General features: G+C 42.9%; 1 protein-coding gene across 1 annotated transcript in view; it reads left to right on the top strand.

Moving 5' to 3' along the window:
- The window catches only part of LOC141174498 (4-galactosyl-N-acetylglucosaminide 3-alpha-L-fucosyltransferase 9-like), a 75,448-nt gene extending 62,371 nt beyond the window's left edge, over positions 1-13,077 (top strand). Inside the window, exon 3 of the transcript XR_012252894.1 lies at positions 12,747-13,077. The gene's annotated coding sequence lies outside the window, so the exon portion shown is untranslated. The remainder of the gene's footprint in view (positions 1-12,746) is intronic.
- The last annotated feature ends 439 nt before the right edge of the window (positions 13,078-13,516 follow it).

The raw sequence follows: 13,516 nt of genomic DNA, 5'->3' as shown, positions 1-13,516 counted from the left end.
CTTTAATCCCGCCCCAGACCCAGTTTATAAGGGCAGATTCCTCCCCTCCCAGGTCTGGGTGGGCCGTGTTGCATGCTTAGGGCTCCTGACCAGAGAAACCTCCCACTTGCTCTCAGACATAATATTTCTATTACTGTGGCAACCAGACCCCTGGGGTGCCACATATACATGTAGATAATATAGAAATTATCACATATTCCATATAAACAGGTATATATTATATTCCCTGTGCATTATAGGTGTGGAATGAACATGGTATATATGTAGATAATATAGAAATGAATACATATTCCATATAAACAGGTATATATTATATTCCCTGTGCATGATAGGTGAGGAATGAACATGGTATATAGGTAAATTACAAGGAAATGAACATATATTCCATATAAACAGGTATATATACTGGGGTGTGTGACAGAGGACACACGGACATCAGACCTGTGATTCTGTAAGGGAGCAACAGGAACAAATCCAGGGGGGCCACCCGGTACTCCAACGCTAAGGAAAATAAGACACTGGTCTATAGAATAGTTCTCTAAATCCATCATCCTGTAAGGCAAGGCAGCACAATGCCACGTGGCCGATGATCCCCAGTCTCTAATAGTCCAAGTAGTGGCACCTATCCCTTCCAAAATACACCAGTCAAAACCCCTCAAATATGTGTTTCTTTCTACCTGGCTCTTGGATCAGCCCCTGGTGGGGCGGAGGGGCTTACACTCCCTTAAACACCTGGTACATTCAATTCAAAGTGTGGAAGAAGGTCATGGAAGTCCTGTCTCTAGACTGTCTGTAAGCTATGGTGTTTCAGGGAGGCCCCCTGCAGAGAGGAACAAAGACACATGTCCCCATCCCCAGATGCAGGACAAGAAATGCTAATGAAGGCCTAATTACATTATGGTCCATCAGGGGAGTTGCTAAGCACTTATGTGGCACCCCAGGGGTCTGGTTTCCACAGTAATGCAATGTTATGTCTGAGAGCAGGTGGGAGATCTCTTGGTCAGGAATCCTATGCATGCCACACCTCCTGCCCAGTCCTGGGAGGGGAAGGACCTCCCCTATATAAACCTGGGGCTGAGGCAGGGTTAGGGAGTTCAAAGGGAGAGTTCAGCCAGGAGGGCTGACAGGGAGCTGTGGCTCTGGCTGGGCCCAGCTCCTGGGCCATGCCAGGAGTAGAGAAGAAGTAGAGACAGAGAAAAGAAGCAAATATAGGAACAGAACATCAGGAGCTCTGTGGGAGCAGTGTTACAAGGAGTCAGGGGCTGGCAGCTGCAGAGCTCGCCCTGACTGAGAAGATTTCTTACCGGACCCGGAGTCCGAGGCTGTGGGGACTAATCTCTACCCAGCAGCAGAAACCGACCGGCAGGGGATTGCAGGTCCTCTGGCCCAGAAACCCGAAGGCACGGTCACACGCGTGGGACCAGCACCGCCATCGTGGAGCGGAAGCCATTAGAAGGCCCCGAGTCACCGGCCATACGGGTGAGCACCACACGGTACACTCAGGGACGTGGGCTACTTTTACCCGCCTCTAGCAAGGTAGCCAGAAGAGTACAGTTAGTTGGGAAGGCCTACAACTCCGCCTGGCCAGGGGAGATCCCATCTGCTCAAGGACTGACCAGGCCCCGATTGCTAGCAAGTACTCCGGGAGGGTCTATCTTTGTCACCAGTAAAGACCCTGAACTACACCGCATCGTCTCTGAGTGGTTCCTGCTACCCCCATCATCCACGTCGGCTGCCCTGAGGCCATACCCCTCCCGTTGGGGGTTCCACGCTGCACCATCCTTCCACCGGCCTCAGCGGTCTGCCCTGCAGCGGCAGCTCCATAGCTGCATTCAACGGGTGGCGTAGTCATCCACCATCTACTGCTAATAGACTGCCACTTAGTCTGACTCCCTGGGCACGGACCGGGTCATCGCCACGAGACTACTACCCCCATCTGATCCGGCTCCGGGTAGGCTCCCGCGTGCGCAACGCAGCGCGACTCAGGCCCAGGGGCGCGTCACTTAGATATGAGGCCCCTACTCTATGATGAAGAATAAAGAGTTGGTAAATGTGTATACAGTATACAGAGTGTGTATGTGTCATCTGTGTATGTGTGCAGGTCATGAGTTGTGTGCAGTGGCGTCAGACCACACCGCTACTAGGGGCTCGCCACCCCCCCTCACACACACTCACCAATGCACTTTCAACTGTATAGGCTGGCATCCTGGCTGCCGATACAGTTGAAGGCAGATATGTCAGAGGCAGCATCAGCTGACGCTCCCTCTCCCATAATTTCCTCTCTGCATCTGACATCTCAGCGCAGAGGGCGAAATGACGTCATTACATGGTGCCCGCTGCGCTGAGATGTGCAGTTCTTCTGGAGACGAGAGCAGTGGGGGCGAACAGGGAGAGGTGAGTGTGACAGGGTGTGTGACAGAGCAGGCCAGCAGACCGGTGAACAATCCAAAAGACCTTTATTAAAACTGGGAGAATATTCCACCAAACTTCGATCAGATTCTTCAAAGTTTTCAATGCGGCCACAACAAATATAACAAATCCACAGCACCACCCGATAATCCGACGCCATGGAAAACGAAACACTAGTCCATACACGGGCACCAGGATATAGCCACACCAATAGGTCCTAGCTCCTCACATCACACAGCTCCCACAAGAATCATAAAACAACCATAGACTTATTGTTCTACCCTCTACGGATCACCCCCCTGGATGGGTGTAGGGGTTCACACCCACCCTCAAACATTTGCTACATGGACCTCAGAGTACAAAGATGGTTCCAGAAGCCCTGTCTCCAGCCAGTCTGCAGGGTTGTGTATTAGAGAAGCCCCCTGCAGAGAGATACAAAGGCAGACATGACCCCCACCAGATGCAAGACAGGAAATGTTAATGTAGGTCTGATTGCAGTATGGTCCATGAAAACAGGCTGGGGGTGGCACACTGTTAGAGTATGTTCACACCATGAGTATTTCTTGCTTTTATTTCCGCATCGTTTTGTGTGTGTGTGTGTATACATGTGTGTGTACATGACTGGAATCGCGATGTGACTGTATGATCGCATGGGGATGGATTAGGATTTGTTATATATACATATATATACACATGCACGGAGATATACACGGACATAAATATATGTATATATAACTTACCAGGCTAATTACGTCCATCCTCATGCGATTAGCCGGCATCGCGTTTCCAGTCACGCCCCTCCACTTCCGCTTCCTCTCCGACGGCACTTCCGGTAATTTACTGATGCGTTCTTGAGAGGAATCCGTAACAAAAACGCAATAATTTTAGGATTTGCGTTTTTGCTGCGGATCAATTAAAGTCAATGGGCGAGAAGCGCTTCAAAAGCGCACATTGAATTGACATACTCCGGTTTTCAATCCGGAGCAAAAACGCAAATCCTAAATACGCACATGTGGCCACAGCACTTCACAAATCTCATAGGGATTAATCACATTAGCCATAGCAGTGCGGATTTAGCCGAAATCCGGACAGAAAAAAAAAAGCCAAAAAAAAGCAGTGTGTGAACATAGCCTTACAGTGAGTATTTTATTTTTTTAATCAATAAGTACATTTGTGGGGCCATTGGAGGACTATATGGGGCCCACTATCTGGAGGATTATATGAGCCCCACTCTACGGAGAACTATGTGGGGCCCACTCTACGGAGAACTATGTGGGGCCCACTCTATGAAGAACTATGTGGGGCCCACTCTATGGAGCACTTAGTGGGTTGCATTTTTACTGTATGGAGGACTATGTAGGGTCCATTATACTGCATGGAGTACTGCCGGCCAGCCAGGTGTGCCATGAGGTGAACTATCACAGGAGGGTACAGCTGGCCGGCCAACACAGATGCTGTCCCCTGCATGTGAGCTGGACGACCAGCTGTTAAATTCCGGTGAACCCGCAAATTCACCAGCAATCACCTACCCGGCCAGCTGACAAGCAGGTGACAGCGTGGGAATTCTCCGGCTTTGACTGACGGTGACCTCCTTGACGTCACCGCCTGTCAATGCCGGCTTCTCACTGTATATTCCTCATTGGGGAGCCAGAGGCTGCGCTGAGCAGATGCATTTAATAATGTCTCTGCCCAGTGCGGTCTCTGGATGTAGCAGAGCCAATTTATTGGATTATCGATGGACCTGGAGGTGAGTATATTGAGATTAGTTAAGCTTAATAAAGTGTGTCTGTATTTTATTTTAATTAAAGGATTTTTTTCTCTGTGTCCGTTTGTTTATTTAACTCTTTAATTCCAGGGTTAGTAATGAGGGTACCTGGCTCACACCTGTCATTACTAACTCTAGGACTTACACCAACCCCTAATCCCATTACCCTGATGCCACCTCAGCAAAGCATCAGGAAGAGACTGGGTTAAGTGCCAGAATTGACACATAATATGAATTGCCATTTCTGGGGTGACTTAGGACTGGTATTTTTAGCCTGGAACATGGCAAATAAGCATGCCCCTTCCCAGGCTAATAATACTAGCCCCCAGTTGCCTGCTTTGCCCAGGCTGGTTAACATATTTGGGGAGGACCCCACGTTGTTTTTAAATTATTTATATATTCCTTAGAAAGCTGACGGCAAAGCTCCTTACTGGTAATTAAATGATGGCTTTATATTTCTGTGTGTCTTTGTCTCTCTCACTATCTATCATTTTTTTTCTACTTTGTCGTGTTAAATGTGCAGTTTCCTTTGAAGAAGAATGCGTAAAAAACTGACAGCTCACGGTTGGTCCATAGACTTGCACTGGTGAGTGCCGGCCAAGATACAGACACTCGCAGCGATTTTTTTGCACTTGTCCAATTTAAATGTGAACCCTACGCTGATGTGACTGCACCATTAGGGTGCAGACACCCGTAATTTCGGTTCGAGTGCTAGGCATCAAAGCTTATGGTCGCACTCGTACCAATTTCATTCAATGGGGCTGTACACGTCAGATTTTTTTTCTTAGACCGGATTGTCTGAGGAAAAGAATCAGAGCATGCATGATTTGCCTCCAATAGTTGGATGGCACTCTCCCACTCATGTCTATGGGTCCGTGAAATGGAAAACATCAGACCCCACTCAGATGACATCCGAGTGTGGTTCGATTTTCATGGACTGACAGAATGGAGATACTTTTTTTTTTTTTTTTAATTCTCAAGATCCGAGAAAAACAAATCACACTGCGATCAGAATTTAATTAGCATAATCAAACCGTTTTCCCTGATGGAGAACATACAGTCACCTGCACCTGCCCTTACAATGTAAGTCTATGAAGCCTCCTTCTGACACTCCATAGGTTTACATTGTAAAAGTCACTCCCAGGTAACAGCGCAGCTGGGAAGAACCGAGAAGAGCGGCACTGGATCGTGGAGAAGACAACTGTAGGTGAGTATATTAACACACAGCCATTTAATTCCTCTGACGTTCAGCTAGAGGTAGAGCTTCATAGAACAGCAATTTCACAATACACTGCAATACTGTTGGTATTGCGGTGTATAGTATAAAACCCCTTTCAAAAAAAAAGAAATTATTATTTTTTTTTTTAAATAAACATATTTGGTATCCTTATAACCAAAAAAGTCTGATCTATCAAAATTTAAAATGTTTGTTAACCCATTCACCCACAGGCGATTTTATGTTTTTCCTTGTTTATTCTTTCCCTTATTCCAAGAGCCATAACTTTTTTAATTTTTTCCAATCCCATAGCCGTGTGAGGGTTTGTTTTTTATGGGACAAGTTGTACTTTTGAATGACACCATTAATTCTGCCACATAGTTTTCTGGAAAATGTTAAAAAAAAATCCAAGTGCGGTGAAATTGCTAAAAAAGTTCAATTCCATAATGTTTTTTTTTTTATTTGCTCTATTCACTATATGGTAAAAATGACCTGACAATATGAATCTCCAGGTCAGTATGAGTACGCAAATACCAAATCTGTATAGTTTGGCAAATTCTCCCCTTTTTATTTGGCTTCAGGTGTGATTTTCATTTTTTCGACACCTGTTGGGGTATGTGCAGATGCTGTTTTTTTTCAGCAGCAAAACCTGACCTTTTTTCCTGCGGTCAAAACACAGGTTTTGCTGTGGTTTAGCTGCGTTTTTTGTGGTGGAATAACTGCGCATTTTGCGGCAGTTTTGTCTTGCGTTTTTGGTCACATGACATGTCCCATATGTCGTCTTGACTTGTATCAGTAAAGTTTGTTGTATTGAATGAATTCACGGCAAAAATGCAGTAAAAATGCAGGGCTGCGTTTTTGCTGTGGAGATTCAACTTCTCACTGCTTTCAATGGGTGAAAAAAATGCATAAATTACGCTGAAAGAATTGACACGCTGTGAATTTAAAAAACACAGCAAAGTAGCAAAAACATCAGGAAAAAAGGGGTTTGGACTGATTGGCTGCATTCTCCATAGATATTGATGCTAATGAAGAACACAGCGCAAAATCAGAATAAAAAAAAATTGAAAAAAAACGCAGCAAAAACGCAATGTCTGAACATAGGTCAGAGCATTACACCCTTGAAACAAAGTTGTTTAACCACAAATTTGGAAAGGTACCCACAATTTTGTCCTGCTCATTTTTGTGGCTTTGTGTGAAATTATGTTCAATTTTACCTTTTTTTAACTGTTTTTTTGTGTTGTTCCAATACACAAAAAGGAAATAAACATGTGTACGACAAAACATCTGTAATTGCGATAATTTTCTGTGAGAAATCTTTCATTTTCTGGAACAATTTTAAGGGTGCTATCACTTTCGGCCATAACTGTACTTTCACCGTTAACTGTGGTGCAACATGGGACTGCAGGTTTCCGCTACACTTACATTACTCAGAGTTATTTCTGTGTTATCTCTGATGTTACAAAGGACTGCAGGTGATATCTACTACTTTAAGGCTATGTGCCCACGATGCAGAAATGAAGCAGAAAATTGTGCATGCGTTTTTCCTGCAGAATACATGCGGATTCACATGCGTTTCCGCATGCAGATTGACAAGCGCTTTCCAGGCGATAGCATCACTTGGAAAGTGCTTGACAACTAGGTCACACTGTATAAATCCATGCAAACAGCATGGATTTATATAGTGTGAACCGTAAAAATTAAAACAAATCAAGCTATACTCACCCTCGAGGCCCGGCGTGGCTGCAGCGCTCGTTCCTGTCTGGTTTCTGGATGCCGGCATATCGCGAGACAGAGCGGTGAAGGGCCTGCGGTCACATGACTGTGACATCACCGCAGGTCCTCAAGCGATGCCGGCATTCAGAGAGAAGACGCCGGACAGGTGAATATAAACTTTATTTGTTATTTTATTCTTTTTTTACAGGTAGAATGGTACCCAGGTCTGGATGAGAGTCTTCTCTCCTCCAGAACTGGGTACCATCCGCACATAGAGACACATAGAAGCCGCTTGTACAAATGTACAGTCGCGGTTTCTATGCGTCTCAATGCAAGTCAATGGCGGGAGTTCCGCTGCGCTTCCGCAAAATTAAATGACATGCTGCGGATTTTTGTACGCAGAATAAACGCTGCGGAAAAATCCGCAGCATGTGCATAGAACATGCGGAATCCCCTTGGGGACCATGGGGGGCGGATTACCTAGCGTTTCACAAGCGTTTATGCTGCGGAAATTCCGCAGCATAAACGCTTGAAAAACGCTACGTGGGCACTCAGCCTATCTGTGCAGAGAGCTGTCAGTGTTATCTGTTGTGTTATATTTGTTTGGGTCTGAGGATAGGTGGCAAAACATGTCTGGCTTGGGCCCCTTATCTCTTCTTACCAATGCCCTGTGGTCCATGGAAGCTGGCTGGAGTGACACATTGTGATAACTAGTTCCTGTTACTAATATATGCAGTGTGAAATCTGGTGCATTGTAACTGTCTTGTTTGTTCTCCTGTATCCTGTGATGAGCAGATAGAAATGTCTAAGTTCAGAGCTATCAGTCAGCATTTGCTGCAGGTTGTGGAGTGAGGAAGAGCTGACAGCACTTGTCTGGAAAACTAGTTAAGAGAAATCTCAACAATGTCTCCTACAATTAGCCCATACAAAATTGGGGTGCATGAGCAATTAGCATTTGATGAAGTTATCAAGCTTCTTAGCAAGATTGAACTAAATGAATCAAAAGTTATTTCAATGCCTCCTGTATTGCCTAAAGGAGAAGTATATGTGTACTGCTCACAATCCCTGGAAAGGGCACATCAAACGGATTTCAAGTATGACCAGTACAGGTGGATCTGCAAAGGTTCCAATGTGACTTCACAGATGAAACATTTGCCTACAGTTATTAAACAATACTACTACCTTAAAGATCCAAATGGAGTGAAAAAACAAACATTATCTGGCTTCAAGAAACATGTATATTTTCTCAGAGAATCAACAGAGATGAGCAAATTATATGTCATTCATTATCTCGGTGATGAAAAGCTACATAGGCCCTCAGCCCATGGGAATCAGAAGCTGTCAAAGTGGCCCTTCGTTCCTACAATGAAAACAGTGCTCTCTGATTCCAAAAAAAGACATTTTGATGTCAAAAAACTGGAAAAAAGCCTACACCAGTTTGTTGGCCAATATGTCACAGTCTAACAAACAGCATATGCCTGTGGTTTTACCACGTGATTTAAAACAGGTTCAAAATATGGGCTACAAATTAAATAAGGAGAAGAAAATCAGCAATGATGAAATCTTCTGTTTGTTGGAGCTCTGCAATCAATTGAAGTCATTTTTTATTCGAATTCAAATGTTTCCAGAACTTACAGTATCATTTGGTCATCCCGACATAATCAAAGAAGCACGTGCTCTTATTCAGCTATCCTGTCAAGATCCTAACTTGCCACAACTGCTATCATATGATACAACATTCAACATTGGAGATTTTTATCTGTCTCCATTGGTTGTGAGAAATGTAGGATTAGTAAGTGATCCAATATTCCCTGTCGCATTCCTCCTTCATGTAAAAAAATTTATGAGGGATCATGAATATTTTTTAAATGAAATTGTCCACCAGCTCAACTGCACAAATATGACATCGGTGCCTTTGGTCACTGATAGAGAACCTGGAATTATAAGAGCACTGCAGAAGCACTTTCCTCAAATAAATAATGTGCACTGTGTTAACCATATATTAAGAGATATTACTCTATGGATTCGGAATCATGGTGGCAAAAAAGATGACATAAAGGTCCTTAGGGATCATGTGATTCAGCTCATTAACAGCAATTCTATTGAAGACTACAACCAGAAATATGAAGACTGCAGCAAGATGTGGAGCAGTGCATTTAAAACCTACTTTGATCATCAATTCAAGATGGCGCTGCCAAAACACTCAACAGACTTCTTTACTAAACAGTTTGCTGTATTTAGAAAAGACTGTACAGCAACAAATAATATAAGTGAGAGCTTCAACAAAATGGTGAAAGCACACACTGAATGGATAGAATTACCTGTGGACGCCCTGGTGCTTGCAATGTACCACATGCAGAGTTTTTACCTTTTTGAATTTCAGAGAGCATATTGTAACATGGGGAAATACCATGTGAAAGAGCAATTTTACCATTTGCTTAAGAACTGCAGTGAAGTAGAATTTCCCAAATTTTATGAACTAGAAAAAATTGTTGAGGCAATAAAAGGAGAGGTTCCAGCTTCTGTTTTTACTGTGGAAAAAGGAAAAAAATACAGACTGCTCAGACCTCAATGGCTAGAACGATTGTTAATTCCGGACATGTTTCACTTTGTGCGCAGTCATCTACTTTCACAATTAGAGACTTCAAGAGTCCTAAAGTTCAAGCTGTAAAACTTGCACCAGAACCAACATGTTCTTGCACCAGTACTGGAAAATGCTAACATTATTGCAGCTGAGATGGCAGTTGGTCTAAATGATGGGAATGACAGACATACCTACTCATTGAGTTTGCTTCTAAAAAGAAAGCGAGGCAGAAGCAAAAAATCTGGAAGAAAGAAGCCAAAACTTGATGATTATGATATTTTACCTGCTCCAGATTCTCATCATAGCACTGTTTCTCAAAGAAAATTTGATGAAGATAATGCAAATAAGCGCATGGACGATTCATTTTCTAATGATTTTTTGGGGAATAATTTATTTCCGAAACATTCAACACCAAAAAAAAAGGCAATGAATGTTGACTTGATTTGTGAACCATGGAATGTGGAGCCTAGAAAAGATGACCTTACTTTATATGAAAATCTGAAGGAGGACATAAAAGGAACCCTTGAACCATTCGCATGGCTCTGCGGAGAAGCTGTAGAGGAAGCCATTATCAACTTTATTTGTAGATTGAAGTATACAGAAAAAATCTTGCTGTGTCCAGTTTACATTTATCCGAGCATTGCAAGAGGGTGCACTAGTATATTCTACAATTTTCTAGCAAACAACCATGCCCTTAATAAGGATATTTTGTTATTCCCATTTAATACAGATGCATATGGAACTGGTCAGCACTGGTGCTTTGGAGTGATTATATTTAAAACAAAGGAGATTTATGCAAAAGCTTTGAAAGAGCTCAAACAAACATCCCAAATCCCAAATCTTGTGTCAATTGCTGCAGCATGCTACCAGTTGGATCATTTAGAGTGTAACATGACTGAGTGGAGCACTTTATTGTGTGAGGATGCTGTGCAACAAAGCAATAGCTATGATTGTGGGGTTCACACAATATTAAATGCGTACAGTATCATTACTGGAAAATGCCATACAAATATAATTAGCGAACATGCAAGAGTGTGGATAGGTTTAAATATTGCTCAACATAACTTATGCAGCTGTTCAAAAAAAGTCTGAAAAAGGCAGACTTTAAATTTTGGTAAAATGCATCGGTCTTTAAAAAAAAATGGACCATGACATTAAACTGTCTGAAAGACCCTTGATGGATTACTTAATTACCTTCATGGATGCTCATAGCACATGGTCAAAATGTCTGGCTGAAACTTGTCATGGAAACTATACCCCTTTTTGTGAAATGGTATTTTGTTGTTGTTGCAGAAATTGGTTGCATTTAGAGTGTCTTTAAATAAATGCAAAGAAACTGCCAATTTACTATATCTGCCCCAAATGTTCTCAGTAACAAGATAGTGGATTTACATAAAATAAAAGCCTGACTTGTCATAGCAGAATGCGATTATTGGGAAAAGCACTTCAGCAATTTGATCCTTGTTATTAACAATGAGAATTCAATCTTTGTTAGTTTTGCTGTTTCTGATTATTCACTGTTAGCTTCTTAATTCTGTTTAATTTTCAATCATTTATTTATAAAGTTTATGCAGGTGGAAACATCACTTGATGGTGTTTAACTCCTTACTGATATTGGATGTACCGGTACGTCACTCTAAGCTGTTTAAAAGGAATCTGTCATCAAAATCTACTTTTTAGACTATGGATATCGGCATACAGGTTGGATATAAGCTATTGTATACATACCTGTATGCCCCATGGGTGACTTTTCAGATCGGAGAAGTGAAGTTATATTCTTTTCTGTAAACGGCTTCGGGGGCGTCGTAGCCAGTTGTGTAACTCCGCCCCCGGGCTTCAATATGCCGCCTTCCTCCCTCCTCTTTTAAAACGTTTGCGGCTTTTCCGCCGGCCGGCCGAGAACAAGCGCGTCACTATTGCAGAAGTGACGATGTATATCTGCACTCTGACTTCAATGTCAGTCAGCGCAGGTGTGGGAGGGGTAGCGGAGACTCTCCCCGCGCATGCGCAGACTGTTATTGAAGTCAGCGCTCAGAAATACAAAAGCCGCGAACATTTTAAAAGAGAAGGGGGGAAGCCGGCATAATGAAGCCTTTTTTTTTAATTCTTTTTTGCCTCCACCTCCCCCAATACATTCTACATTATTCTTAGTTGTTTTCCTTCATGTAGAATTAAAGAAAGGGTTTATTTTCATTACGATATTTTTCTCCCATTGACTTGCATTGGTTTCCGGTATCGGTATCGGCGATACCCGATATTGTTTTTGATATCGGTCCGATCCAATCCGATCCGATATTTCCCGATATCGGAAGGTATCGCTCAACACTAGTCACGACCTGTTAGCCAATGAGAGTAGCAATAGCCAGAATATTGTACATGGTTAGAAGTCTCATAAGCTAACATTGGTGGCAGGAAACCACCTCTTCCCCGTCGCCACCGACAGAGATTTCACAATGTCAGTCTAGTTCAGTGATGGCTAACCTATGACACGCGAAACGTTTTTGCTGACACGCTTGTCATGGCGAGCTTTCCCCGCCTCCAATTATGATACGATGACACTTACTGCTTGTTGGCTTCACTAAGGTGAGGTAATATGGCGCCGTTCGTGCTACGCTTGCCGAGCTTTCCCTGCCTCCGGATGCTGATGTGAATGGCGCCATATTACCTCACCTTAGTGAAGGCAGCAAGCAGTAAGTATACTTGCCTCTTCGTGAATTCCCTTATTGAAGCCAGAGCAACAAGCAGCCTTGTACTCAGGCAGCTTCAAATACTGTTCTCAGCCGCAGATTTAGGTCAGGCATCTGCAAACACTGCTCACAGCCGCATATTTTAGACATGCATCTGCAAACACTGCTCACAGCGGCCGATTTGGGTCAGGCATCTGCAAACACTGCTCACAGCGGCCGATTTGGGTCAGGCAGCTGCAAACACTGCTTGTAGATTTAGCCAATGAAATTCAGCATAAAAAAGTCACTAAGCAGGTTAGGTAAAGAATTATTTGTTTTTGGTTTATTAAATACAATACATATATTCAAATTATAACTTTTTGTTATTAGAGCTACAAATATGAAAACATGGAAATATGGAAACATGGCCGAACTATGATAGAATATTTCTCCGCGAGACAACATTCCTTGCATGGAAAGCAACAGCACAGAGATGGATGGCGGGAAGCTCACCCATCAATCAATGGAAACATTGGTGAATGACATAATACCATATGAGACTATATTGTATATGAACTGAGGATGTCCTCAAAAATTCCATATAATTTGGGAGAAATGGTGTGATTCACCTCTGACGCACTGATCCCCTAATGCTATGACTTCCTCAATTTCACACCATGTACCCCAATGTGTTCAAGGTTTCGAAATACATGGGACAAGATAAATGACATAAATGGAGCAAAAGAGTGTATTCCTGTTTCTAGCTTTAAAATAATAGATACTTCCAACTTTGGTATGTTCTTATAGTTCTGATATTTCAGAGGACTTTATTAATTTATATATCAAGATATCCTATTGTATTACAGTTCTATATTATTGAGTATTATACAATATCTGCAATATTGTTTAGAATGGACATTTGTAAATGCCTGTAACAAAATTCGGATTTAGATCCAATTATTTTGTATGCTTCTAATGCTTATTCTGAAGAATTTTTCAATAAAAACAGTTAAAAAAATGTGACGCGCCCCTGGGCCTGTGTCGCGCTGCGTTGCGCACGCGGGAGCTTACCCGGAGCCGGATCTCTTGAGGGTTGTAGTCTCGTGGCGGTGACCCGGTCCGTGCCCAGGGAGTCAAACTGAGCGGCGATGTAACAGCGG

The sequence above is a fragment of the Phyllobates terribilis genome, unplaced genomic scaffold (assembly GCF_046119375.1).
Source record: "Phyllobates terribilis strain yellow unplaced genomic scaffold, ASM4611937v1 Scaffold_13__5_contigs__length_258822181, whole genome shotgun sequence".
Taxonomy (NCBI): domain Eukaryota; kingdom Metazoa; phylum Chordata; class Amphibia; order Anura; family Dendrobatidae; genus Phyllobates; species Phyllobates terribilis.
Note: the sequence above shows the minus strand (reverse complement) of the source record. Positions and strands in the feature narration are given on the sequence as shown.